Source organism: Austrofundulus limnaeus, unplaced genomic scaffold, assembly GCF_001266775.1.
Source record: "Austrofundulus limnaeus strain Quisiro unplaced genomic scaffold, Austrofundulus_limnaeus-1.0 Scaffold174, whole genome shotgun sequence".
In the NCBI taxonomy this organism is placed as follows: Eukaryota; Metazoa; Chordata; class Actinopteri; order Cyprinodontiformes; family Rivulidae; genus Austrofundulus; species Austrofundulus limnaeus.
In genome coordinates this window covers 576,743-590,854 of record NW_013952576.1, presented here as the reverse complement: position 1 = coordinate 590,854, position 14,112 = coordinate 576,743, and the positions used below count along the sequence as shown (strand labels likewise).

The 14,112-nt window shown below is 37.0% G+C and overlaps 1 protein-coding gene across 1 annotated transcript in view; it reads right to left on the bottom strand.

Annotated features, from left to right (window-relative positions):
• Positions 1-8,691: 8,691 nt before the first annotated feature.
• LOC106524036 (transcription factor COE1) overlaps positions 8,692-14,112 on the bottom strand; it is a gene marked incomplete in the record, with an annotated part of 114,276 nt that continues 108,855 nt past the window's right edge. The window contains 1 exon segment of the mRNA XM_014017665.1: positions 8,692-11,775.

Sequence of the window (14,112 nt, the reverse complement as noted above, 5' to 3'; positions counted from 1 at the left end):
TGAGAAGATAAATTTATTTTCTATTTAAACATAAAAACAGCATTTTAATAACAACTAAAGGTGACATAGATACTTTATTGTGGTATATTATTTAAATGTATGCATGAGAAACACACAATATTGCCCCTTTAAAAAGGAGCAGGGACCGATCTTTTAATTCATTTGATGCTGGTTTGAGACAACTGTTTATTTCCTACTTACAGTTATTGTATTTTCAGCAAAGTTTGTTACACGTATCAAACTAAATTTAGTTGAAAATTCAGATTCTTACAGTAAATCTACTCATAATACTTCTCAGTTTCACTCAAGTTTGTGCCAACTGCTATGGTAAAAAAGCTGAACTTGTTAAAGTGTGTGTGTGTGTGTGTGGGGGGGGGGGGGTTTTTCACATTCACTTTTTGTAAAGTTTAGAGATTTAACTTATGCTGGTGTTCAAGGTCGGAGTCAGTGTTGTACATTTGAAAAAGTAGACCCTCCGTCCAAAAGAAATGTAAAACAAATTCAGAGAAAACCCTCCTCGCTGTGTGCAGGACCTGAGGTCAGCGACAGACATCTTTTGGCTTCTCTGGTTTCTGTTGTCATATTTCTGGTAATTTGATGCAATGTTTGGAAAGCGAGCTGCAGACGGGCAGGGTGGATCTCAGTGTCAGAGTGTGTGCGTATTTTTTTTTGTCTCCACGTGATCCGATGCAGCAGCCAGGGGTGTGGGAGTCCACTCTCCACACACACACGCATTAGTTCTTCTATCCTCATGGGGACTTTGCATTAATGGCCTAATCCTGACACTTAACTTAAACCTAAACTAAACTCATTTCACACTTTMGTCTTAACCCCTCACCCAAAAACAACATTTAAACTCGTGGTCCTCATAAGGAGCAGTGGGTGCTCCACAAGGCTGTGTGTGCTGGAAAAATGGTCCCCACAAGGTAACAAATACACACGTACACACACTTGCACTTTTGTGTCCTGGTTTCTGTCAGTCATCTCACTCTTCTGATGTTATGTGAGAAGAAATTGATGGGTGGAGAAGGCTTATGAGAAACACACACACCCGCACACACACACACACACACAATCTGTAGGGGTGTTAATAATGAATTATGGGTTTTTAATGTCTGACACGGCATTTGATCCAGAAAGAAAAGTCAGGCCAAATAGCCATTAATCAAAACATTTCTCTGTAAATCTGCATGTGTGTGTGCGCATCTCATTTATGATACCTGCATCCACACACACACACACACAACATACCAGATACACACTGGAAACACACGGTTGCTGCATGTGCAACCCCCAAACATGCACTTAAAACAAACTGAGAGAAATCAAGAGAACTGCAAACAAAAGTGCCGTAAAGTCAGAAAACGAGAAAAGGGCTCTGAAGAGGAGGTGAAGACAAACGGAGAGAGAAAGTGATGCAGATAATGACTTCCAGATGAGAATGTCAGAGAGTTTTCCTGCTTGTTTCTCGGTGTAATCACATCAGCAGTCGGGCCGCGTCCCAACTTTTCATAAATGTGAAGTATGCAGCGCGTTTCAGGATCCAGCTTCCTTCACATAAACACGCCTTAGAAAAACAACCCAGCTGGACGCGACTGTGAGAGAGGGTTGTGTGGCGGAACGTGTGCGTCGGCCAGTAGTGCCCGATCCTGGCCCTCCAGGACCACTATCCTGCATGATTCAGATGTTTCTCTGCTTTGACACCTGATTTGAATGAGTGGGTGATTAACATTTTTCTGTAGAGCTTGAAGGCAATAAAAAAATGCATTTTAATGGTATTTAAAACAGCTGATTGTAAGACATTACTGCAAAACTTGGGTTTTATTATTTTTGATGGTGATAAACAATATTTTGATATATTTTTCTATTCAGGTGCATGCAACCCCCAGAATATTTGTCTCTGCAGCTCTAAAAAAAATAAAAACTAACTTAGATGTGATGAAGTCTGCTCAGCTAAAGTTTAAGGCACCTGATGAACTCTGGACTTGTCTTTAATCCCTCGTGGTCTGGTCTCAGTTTACTGCAGATTAAACCTTGCACAGTGCATGGTGTTGCACAGAAAAAGGCCCCCAGTGGCTGCTGTAGGGGTCAGCAGAGGCTGCAGACCTCCAGCATATGAGCTGCACTCATCTGGCAGCAGAACCCTTATCAGGGTTGCAGGGGAAATATGTTGAGAAACCAAAAAAATAAAAAAATAAAATGAGTGTGCATGACTTTTTTTTCCCTTGTAAGCTTCCAGTACTCAAATATTGACAAATTTAGTTAATATCTGGAGTTAAGCTGTTCACATGTGCCACACACACACTGTGCAAACACCCACACTGCACATGTTGACCAGGCAGAAGCATTAGAAAACTGGCTCCGGTTCAACAGCACCGCTTGGAAAGAGTTTTCTGGAGGAGTGAGCTCTGCCTTGAGAGGTTAAAGTCACATAAATGTCTGCTTTTGTAAACCGAAAAGAAAATCAACATAATGGTGTAGACTCATGTCAAAAAATATTTCGGTTTAAACTTCACTTGGAAATATTTGTATGTAAAACTTTGCGCTGACTCCTTTCACACCATACTATGTGGAGGTCCTTGTGGCATGAACACAAACACACACAACGTAACTTCACTCTGAAACACAAACACACAAAGTAACTTTGGCTCTGAAACACAAACACACAAAGTAACTTCTGCTCTGAAACACAAACACTGCATGAAGTCCGCTGTTTATAACCTTCATATTCTGTTAAATACATGCAACACAGGTAACATACTGCAGGTGTTACCAGCACAAAGTSTCAGAGACATCAGAACATTTTTATTATTTAGTCATTAATTGTTTAACAGATGCAGCTGCTGCTCGACCTGTTCACTCATCATTCCTCTGAATTTACAGATAAGTACTTTTTCATTTCTCGCTCAACATGTACAAAGTTTAACGGATGGTCAAATTACTTACAGTTGCAGCATCTTAAAGCAAAATAACGACATTTTTATAAATACAAGTGTGTGCAATGCTTTAATATTATTTAATAGATCTGTCACCAGCCCCTTGTTCTACACTTTAAGGAGCAGAGAAGGGAAACTATTGAGCAGAACTGTGTGGGTCAGGCTAGTGTTATGCTAAAGGTTGRCAAATTCATGTTGATTGGAGAGGAGGTTTGAGGATTTCTACTATCACACAAAAATCATTTTTTAGCTTCTAAATTTTCTTTCAGGTCTAAGTGAGAGAGTGGAATGGCTTTTTTTGTCTCTTTGTGTCCCTGTGATGGACTTGTGATCCTTCCAGAGTGTACCTGCCTCTCACACAKTGACCCYGRCAGGAAAAATCAGGTKAAGTTAATAGATGAATAGACATAGCTCTATTGTATAGAGGGATTTAGATACTTTAATTACTTAATTCTTATGATATCACACCACAAATGTTTTAGAACCCTGATTATTCATCTCTAGCTGATGATCTAAACTTCCTGGAAGATGACATCAGTAACTGAGTGACTCAGTTCAGATCAAAAATGCATTTACTCTGAGTTAATTGAAAAAAAAAATAGTTCATTGCAGCTCTGAAGTCCCCCTGTCCTCAATGTGCCACATTAAACAAAACATATCAGATGTGCCAGAAAAACATTTTTATCTGATAAAGTTCTGTGTATAATTCTGTAAAAAAAAGTCTCATTCCTAATAATTATTGCCCACTGATATTAAAGGTGGGCAGTGGCGGATCCAGGATTTTTCTGAGTAAGGGGCCACAATATTCATAGAGGAGCCAAATATTTGTTCAACATCCTTACACATAAATCCTAAATTTTGGTAAGGTGTATAAATTTAACCAGTCACATATTATCCAACAACTGAAACATAATGTTATTAATAAAGCTTTAATTCTCCATATCAATGTTACATACATTTTTATTGTACATCGAAAAAATATTCTCAAAGCATGAGAAAATGAAGACATTATTTGCTAGCTGAAAGATATTTTTTTGCAATATTGTTCAAGTCTTTTAAAGACGATAAGATTGATTCATGCTGGACTTTACTGTTTGACTCATTAGCACCTCTAGTGTTTGGGCATGGAACTGCACCCACCATCATCGCTCTCAGGCAAAGGACAGATGAGTGACAGGACAGGGGCACTTTAGGGGGCCAATCAGATTTCAGCAGGGGCCAATTCCCCAGTGGCCCCACCCCTTGAACCGCCCCTGAGGGTGGGCTTCCATTTGATTCTGTTAATGACTGTACGTGAGCGTGTTTGTTAGCAAAAATGAACCACACAATATATCTACAACCAGTTAATGTTTGAAGTCAACCCAGTTCATAATGGTTGCCACAGCTAATCAACCTTAGAAAAATACAAACATGATTGTAACTCAGTTATTATTTACATGTATTTAGGTAAAACTAGGTGAGGTCATCTCCAACACATCCTCTGAGTGTTAACCTGAAAAGCTCATGGGATTGTGTGTAACCTTTATTTTCAAGCTCTGATTCAAACATAACTTTGTCATTTAAAACTTTACCATGAAAGACGTCCTGCAGTAAGTACGTCAGGACTAATTTTATTTATTTATTTTTTACTTCTAAGACGGACGTTTCATATAAATTTGTTGCAGTTTGGGTTAACTCCAGTCAGGACATGACGGACACGGGCTAATCACTCAGAAGAAATTCATCCCACTTGACATGAAGGATAATCRGAGGTGAAAAACGAGTGACTGCAGAGGAAAAAAGGAGAGCAGAGAGAGGCTGATGTAAATATATTCACGGCAAATGGATTACCAGACGAAGGAGGGAAAGATAATTGTTTGGAGTATTCAGTCCAAGTCCCAGCTCAATTTTGAATCCTCCACTTAAGTGAGTTTGTATGATTGTATTTCACGTTGTGTGAAACTGAGTTAAAAGTGGGTTTGAAGAGGCATCAGTGAGCGGTGTCGTCCCCTCTACTTAACTTAAGCACRTCTCATTCGAATGCACGGCCAGACCTTTAACACACACGATTAGCTGTTATTGTTCATCAGAAGCTCCTTCACYTTTTTGTGCCCGATACTCTTTCATCCTCTGCATCTCTGATTTATCCAATTATTTTTCTTTTCTCCCTCAGAGATTTATTTATCCACTGATTTCTGATTTAATGTTAACTAGATGTTTTCTTTATGCCAGTGAGTCATGAGTTATACCAACAAATGAAACATGGATTAACCTGTGAAGAAACCAAAGCAACAAAAATGAATGGTGATATGTTTTTTAATTAGTTTGTTGAAACAAGAGATTTTTACTTTGGCKTCTGAAACCTAAAATAAAGCACAGAAAAAAAAAACAATCATAGGGCTCATGAGCGTCCACATGAATAAAGAGTTGAAAATGGTGCATCAGACCTTCTTTGTGTTGCATCTTGTTTTTTTAGTCAAAGCATTTAACAAACCTGAGAAAATGGTGTCATCTTCTGACAGTGGCGGATCTAGGATTTTTCYGAGTAAGGKGCCAWCAAGGGGCCACAATATTAGGACCACATAGAGGGRCCAAGTATTTGTTCAACATCCTTGTACATAAATCATTGGTTTTGGTAAGGTATAAATTTAAGCTGTCACATGTTCAAACAATCGTAATGTAATGTAATGTTGTTAAAAAAAGCTTCCTTATAAATTTTACATGCATTTTTACTGTACATAGATAAAATATTCTCAAAGCATGTGAGAAAATTAAGTCATTGTTTGCCAGTTGAAAGATGTTCTTTGCAAAATTGTGCAAGTCTTTTAAAGAAGAGAAGAAGACTGCTGTAAGATTGATTCATGGTGGACTTTCCTGTTTGACTCATTAGCACCTCTAGTGTTTGTGCATGAAACTGCACCCACCATCATCGCTCTCAGGCAATGGACAGATGAGTGAAAGGACRGGGGCACTTCAGGGGGCCAATCAGATTTCAGCAGGGGCCAATGCCCCTGTGGCCCCGCCCCTAGAACCGCCCCTTTCTTCTGAAAATGGAACAATAAATACCTCCGTGTTAAACTTTGGTCACAGAAAGGTGAGTCGAAACCCATCGTCTGAGTCAGAGATAATGGAGGGGGGCTGGAAAAGTTTTCCTGAGCGATGAAGTCTTACTTTGCTGTCCTCAGGGAGGACAAACCAAAATAAACACAATTACAAAAGAAATATAATTAAAAAAAGAGAAAACCCAGAGTACCAATAACGTGCAAAGAGTAACAGGTGTCTGAGACCTTCAGTTATTTAAGAGTCTGATCGCACTTGGAGAAAAAGGTGTTCTTTAATCAGGAGGTAACAGTGCAGTAACATGTATCATGGTCTTTGGCAGGCCAGACAGAAGTCWCCCTCYGGCCAGATGTGGCCCCTGGGCCRYCAACTGCCCAGCCCTGGTCTGAGTTCATTTTAACCATGTGAGAACTCATCACTGTTATTATGAGTCACTGTCATGCACAGATGCCAGAAGAAGTTAATCATTTCTSAACAAAACAAACGCTGATCATTTTTTTATTTTATTTTTTTTAATGCTAATATGAATGTTTAGAGCAGCACCTTTGCCGTCTACTTCCTGTCTGCTGAATTAGTTCTGAGTTTAAAACTGCTCTGGGAGCCACACCCCTCAAAATATGGCTTTTGAGGGGCTTTTTGAAGCGTAAAGCTTTCAAATTCCTGTGAAAGAGGTTGTGGAAAGAAGGAGAWGGAATAAGGGAAGCTGGCATTTGGTGTACACACCTACTTGTGGGGACCAATACTTATGGGAACCTGAACTTAGCCCCCATGGGGGTCAGGAGTTAGGTTTAGGTTAGTTTTAGGGTTGGTGGTCAGGGTTAGGCTTTAGAAATTAATGAAAGTCAATGAAAAGTCCCCATTAAGATAGCTAGACAGGGGATGTGTGTGTGTGTGTTTCCCGTTGATGGGGTTAAGTGCAGCTTGCAGTATGATGTAGTGATGGAGAGAGGATGAGAGGGATAAAAGGAGAGAGAGAGGGAAAAATGAGGGAAGATCCATTAGCTAATGGATGTCTTCAGTGTTTAGTCAGACTTGGTATCATCACACAGACACAAAAGAAGCAGGAAGACGATGAACGAGGGTGGATTTCCTGAATTAGTTGAAGCGGCGAACACACAATTCTTCAGTTTTATTGAAAAGAGGCAACAAATGAGCCAAAGAAACAAGTCGCGTCAGTTCTCAGGAGATAATAAACGTGGAYGCACATTCATCACCTGGAAAATCCTGCGTGTGTTTGGGCGTGACGCGATACAGAACCTAATTGGTGTCAGTAAGACATCTGTGGCTCCGCCCTGATCRGGCCTCCAGGCAGAGAGGGACTCCTCACAGCCTTTTCTCTTTGCCCACAGCCTGCGGTGTCGCTGATAGCAAAGTCTGTCTCATTACAGGAACGGGTCTCACTGCAGGTTCTGTATTGTTTGGGAAACTACACACACACACACACACACCTACACACAGATGTGTATCACCACTCTGTCAGCATTGCCAACATCTAAGCTGCTGGAGACAGAAAACACTGGAACTGACAACAATAAAGCGAAGAAATAAAATAAAATTTTAATTTTAAAGAAAGAAATAGAAAACATTAAGTCAGTTCCCGCCGCCATTTGTGAGCTCAAAAACATATTTATTTTAGCATTGAAACTGGAAAGTTTTATGTCTTATCTAAATACATTTTTGCAAAATTTATCATCATCCTTTTTAAAATGTGGGTAAAATATTTCATAAAACTAATCGAATCTCTGTTAAAAGTGATTCCTGTGGAGGGGAGAAGAACAAATAATATCTTACCTGTTGCAGATACCTCCTTGAACAAATTCATTTTGGTGAAATGGAGTTTTAATCAACTCAACTGATGAGCTAACATATAGAAAACTGCAAGAGAGGAGTTTTATTTTCATTACACTTTGACCCTTGCTTGGACTAGCCATTAGTTTGTCAGTCAAATCAGAAATAAATGTTATTTCTCCAAACTAAGTTAATTCAAAAAGTGATCAACAACAAAATACACTGCTCAAAAAAATAAAGGGAACACTTAAACAACGCACACTAAGTCCAAGTAAATCAAACTTTTGTGAAGCACATTCAACTCTGTACAGAACAAAGTACTCACTGTGAATATTTCATTGATTAAGATCAGGAGTTAGCGTGCGTTGTTTAAGTGTTCCCTTTATTTTTTGAGCAGTGTACTGTATATATCATTCACACTATACAGATTTTAAATATGTTTTTAAACATAAAACAACGTTAAATGAGCTGAACTATGCTTTTACCTGAATGTTGCTGAAAAAGGCTGTTTTTAGTCTAAACTAGTAAATCAGAATTTTTGTTATTCAGCTTAGAAATAACAAAAAAAAAAAGAAATTGGACTTTTTCTTGTAAACTAATAACTCTTCTCAAAACAGATTTAAAAAATATATTTTTGTTGATTAGGTTAGCGTTACCATTTATACCTAATATTGCTCCTGGACTTTCTGCTCAGTCAGTCCATCAGGCCAACCCCAAGTGAAAAAAGCCATGATATTTTTCATTTGTGTTCAAGAGGCAACAAAGCAATTTCAAGATTTATTTTACTAAATACATCAAATAACTCAATAATGATGAAACAATTACTGTGGAAAAAAGCAGCTAATTTTCCATCACTTGATCCACGTTTATCAAATATTTATTTCACATTAAATGTTTTGTTGTACGCTGAGAAACACAAACTGAAACATTTTTCTTAGAGATGAAAGAACTTTAATTAAATATAGTGAAAGTCAAAAAGGTTTTTTTTACACTCCAAAGTTCAAAATATTACAAAATCATCTTCATCATCTATACAGTAGTTTCCTCTGTATTCTTCATCGTCGCACTGCTGATAGCATGAAGGATGCTCCAAACGCAGACAAGCCAGGATGAATGAATATTACTGCTGTTAAAACAAGTGCTCAGAATCCTATTTATCTCAGTAAAACCCACTCATTTACTCTTCACTTTACGTAGATATATGTCGCCAACAAGCGGAGATCTTTTTGCTTTTAAGCATCACATTTTGTCCTCACACTCACAGTCACTGTAACACCAGAACAGTGGTCTCTGGGCCCAAATAAAGCTGGGATCAAATAAATAGGTGGCTCATTTTAAAGAAAATATTAAGAAATAAAAAGGCAAATAATTACAAGAACACTGAATTAAATAAAAGTAATTTCCTTCAGTCTTCATTAAGAAGTTTTGAAATGTTTAATTATAACAAATCATTTAACTCTTCATCTACAGATCACAATAAAAGGATGCCAAAAGAATATTTCAACATGAGAAAACATTTCCTCTTGAATTTAACAAAAGAAAACATGGCTTATTTTAGAGTGAAAGTTGTGACAATATGGCTTTTAACAGACGTTATATGACAAACAATAAACCAGTAAAATTAAAAATCTCCTATGAAACATGTTCTCTGGGTGTAAACAGTTTATCCTGAAAACAACTTTTAATTAAACATTTAAGACATTTATTCCTTCAGATGTTTGATAACCATCATTTTCTTTCATTCGTGCTTTTGATTATTTTGTTCATTTTACTTAAAACTATTAAGAATAACTTAAAAACTATTGTTCGTTGTAAAATTAATCAGAGTAACAATAAAACTGGCTTTTTGAGCATTTAAAAAAACATAATGTTAATTAAATTAACTGACAGATAAATAAGATATGGCAACTTATGTTTCAATTAAAAGTATTTAAAGCAACAAAGTATGAGACTGCACAGTCATTTCTTTAAAAAAATCGAGGGACAAAAAAAATGATGAATTTGAAACTAAGACTGTGGAGCAACACAGATTGGTGYGTGAATTTTCTAACAAGCTATGCTTTTTAAAACATCACTGACCGTCCCGTGTTGTAAAAATGTGTAACTTTCTTTGTAATAAAACTGTGCTTTTTAAACAGAACAATGACTAATCCTAAAATTCATCCAAATTAAATGAGAATCAGATGTGACTGATAAAATTGCAGTGGAATTTGTCAAATTTCATGATGTTGCAAAGACTTTGGTCCTAATTTCAGAGAAGATTGAAGAAACAAATGTGCAGGTTATCCTAAACAAAAGGCAAAAAAGGACTGCTACTTTTTAATTTCTGGGAGTAGTTTGATGATGCATGTCAAAAAAAGCCAATGAATGTGTTAAAACCTAATTAAAAATAGACTTTTACATTTACTGTAGTTTTCATCATTTGCGATGAAACATGTTCAACGATCCTTGCCATAAAGAAATGTTCAAATAAAATGAACGAAAAGGCATCTTCCAATTTATTCACTTCTGATTGGAAAAGTGACTTTTTTATTCTTTAAGCTGATTAAGTTTTGTTTCCTGTTAGTTTTACAGAAAGGAACTGATAAGACAAACAAATCAAGCCTTTTACAAACTTAAACAGGTGAAAAGARGCAGAAAATACCAGCAGGTAAAAAAATGACAATACTTAAACTCTTGTTTTTCCTGGGTCCATCATTACCTCTGTGCACAAACTTTATGGCACCTTCTTAATGTTTGGAGTCATAACACAAATATGATAATCACRCAGCACTTGTTGAAATGACTAATTCTTTTGTTTTTTTCAGAGGTATAACTTAAAATAAAAAAAAAGTTTCAAATTTTACCTTTTTTTTTGCAGAGCTGCAAATAAGACATAAATTGCCTATTTGGTTGTTTTTTTTTTTGAACTCATGCAACCAATTAAATCCAGTCAAAGGGCAAGCACAATCTGATTGGCCATAATCACCATTATTATCTTAACAAGCACAGCAAACAACAGAAAACCCCCCAAAAACAAACAAAAAAAGAAAACAAGAATTACCTTATCTATGAAACAAAACCCGACAAAATAAATTCTGATAAACAAACCAATGATTGAATTCAAAACCGCAGCCCTTTAAGACATGTTCTCCATCGGTTTCAGACGTTAGCAGCAGACGTGGTTTAACACGGGAGGACTCAGTGGACAGTTAGGTCTTACCTAATCGATAAAATAGAGCTTGTAGCATTCATTTTATCTCTGCAAAAAGAAAAAAAAAYGTCCAACGTACATGTTATGGAACATATAGCAAAAGAGAGCAAACATATGTGACGTGAGCTGAAAGTAAACCCTGATCAGCTAAAGTTGCAGCATCAGGTGCAGCTGGAGAACATCATCSTTCAGCTGAAACACACAAAACAACTGTTGGTCTGAGAGCTGATGARCGAAGCAGAGATTTGGTGAAGGAAAGCAGAAAAAAAAAGAAACGTTGTGTCTGGTTTGGCTTGTCTGTGTTGGCTGGATGAATCCTGCTTCATTTGGACTCATCAGGTCTTTTTCACAGTACATTCCTTCACTGAAGATAAAACTTCATAAATAAAGAAAAGAAACTCCTTGTGTTACATTTAAAAGGGAAATTAGAACACATTAACTTTTGCACAAAAAGAAAACAAAAGGAAGGAAGTGGATTCCCTTCCTGCGACTGTGGAATCGTAGGCGTGGCGGTTCTTTTATAAAATCATGACAGTGTACAAAGTCTGAACAACTTATCTTGCAAACAGTTTTAGTTCTTGTTTTTTTAATTATAGTTGTTTTTGTATTTTTTATCTTTTTATTTTTAATTAAAAAAAGGGCCTGAGTTGGTTTTGTTCCTTCAGCTCTGGACGGATGCTTCCATCCTGGACCGGAGTCTGACTCGCATCAAATCCCACACGGGGATCAGCGACAGGGTGTGCTTGACTTCATCTTACAGGAAACACACAATCGCTCACGCACACCTTTACATGGGCGGCACGATCATTCCTGCGATGGCTGCAGGGTGGAGCGGGGGAAGAAAAAACAGAGAGAGAGAGAGAGAGAGAGAGAGAGAAGGGTGGAGGGGGAATAAAAAGAAAAAAATAACTTTAGAAGACGGCCAAATATTTTCACTGTCTTAAAAAAAATTCCCACRTAAACACATCAATATGTTCCATCTGTGCAGCTGTGTGACTGAAGTGACATTTAAATAAACATCAATGGGAAAATAAATCAGTAAAATCAAAGTGTGATGCATCATATGATGTATGTTAGTGATGCTGCACACACACACACAGACTCACACACATTTAATTACGCGCAGCAATGATGGCCATTATTTCACTGTACATTTGGATGTTTGCCTGACAGATTGCATCATGGGATGTGTCGTGTCTAAAGCCAGGGAATGAGTGCTGGAGTGTGAGAAGCAGAGCCCAGCCCAAAGTGACATACGCAGTTGTGTTTCCATGACAACAAACATTACGTTAACTTTCAATAATTTGTTGGATTTATAACTCAGTCTTATTTCATCTAAAACCTTATACACTTAGCTTGTAGATAACTTTATTTAAACACTTTGTGTAAGTTTCAACCTGATTACTGATAAATTGTTACGTTTTTGTTAAAGCATCACTTACATATTTCTATAAAATATATGTAGAAGAATACTTACAAAATACTTTACACATGACCCCTCAAACTAGATGTCTAAAGTGCATTTAAAATTTGATTAATCTCTGATACACCYCTGATGTAGTCACAGGACAGAGTTGGCATGTATGCGTGAAGCATTTGTGCTGCTTTCACCAACATTTCTTTTCTTACTCTGTTGATTTATTGATGCTAGTTTGTGACAGAAAAAACACATTAAAGTAGTTTTCTTTAGACGGAAGTGGATAAAAAGTTGATTGTTCTCTTTATAAACCTGTGCAGTCTTTATGCACCGCCGTCATTTCTTTAGATTTTATAATACTGTATATAATACTGCATTTTTCAAGTAATTTTTAAGGTAGCTTTGATCAGTAGTTTTCAACATATTTTTTYATATTATGGTTGCTTTTTCCACTCATTTTCTGTCCAGCTCTTGTGTCTGACCATGGCAGCATATTGTTRAGTCTGAGTGACGACAGTTAAAATGCGGAGAACAAAATAACAAATGCCATACCTAAAGACAAACATGATTTATGAAAAAGGGGGAAAAATCAACAAAGACCAACAGATAAATCTAATATCATTTAGTTGGTCATCAAATATCACTGCATGTCAAAGTTTCAGCTAATAGCCTCTTGGAAATCAGTTCTTTTAGTGCCAATATCTAACTGTGTGTCAGATTGTGTCAACAGTGAATTAAGCCATGTCTGAATAATTCATGGGTTAAAGTGAAGTAGTTTAACAAACAAAACATTTTTTATGAAAATGGTCAGATGCTGGACTAAAAAAAAGAGAAGTGTCAAAGTGATAAAGCCAAGTGAAAGTGCAACTAAAACTTTAAAAGACCTTCAGAAAACTTGAAGACTTATTGATTTATACCACCTGAAAGAATTACAAGAGAGTGAGGCTGCTTGGAGACTCTGGGCCACATGCAAGAACATGTTCGTATTCTTATCCTAAACTTCTCTTACTTTTGTTCATACGAAGGGTTCGTACGAACATGCCACGTCAGACTCAACAAACTCTTCTATCTTCAGGAAATTGTGTAAATGAGGATTGTGCTCGTGCACAGGGAGAGGTGATTAGCATAATCTACCACCCCAAAAACACCATATAAGGATTTAGGCTACGTTTCCTGCCACACATACCAGGAAGTGTCCATTCATAAGTGACATAGCAAAGTCAAAAAAAGAGCTTTAYGAGTTTGGAGATTGAAGTTCTACTCTCAGAGATCCAGGAAAAAAAAGTCATTTTTAGCAGYGTCAGCTGTGGAATTAAAGGATCTGCTTTAAAGCTGAGGAATGAAATAACTRCTGCTGTTAATGTCGTGGCTCCTATGGGTCGTARAGTCACAGAAATAAAAATCTAAATCATATTTATCTCTCTCTGTAGTCCTGCTCCGGCTTTTCTTTGGTCAAATATTTGTAATTTTAGTGTAAACAAATGTGTTACATAGTTTTCATTTATTCAGAAGAGAAGTCGCGCACTGCAACCCCCCGACCGTCAAGTGTCAGATGTGTTTCTGAAAAAAAGCTTTTTAAAATGTCTCAAAATGTCAATTAACTTCATATTAATATTGTACAACAAAATTAATAGCCAATTTATTTTAATTTAACCAATGTATGTTGTTAGTCTACATTATTACATTTATATTTATAATTATAATTCAAACAGAATAGCCTCTTGTCAACATAATTATAG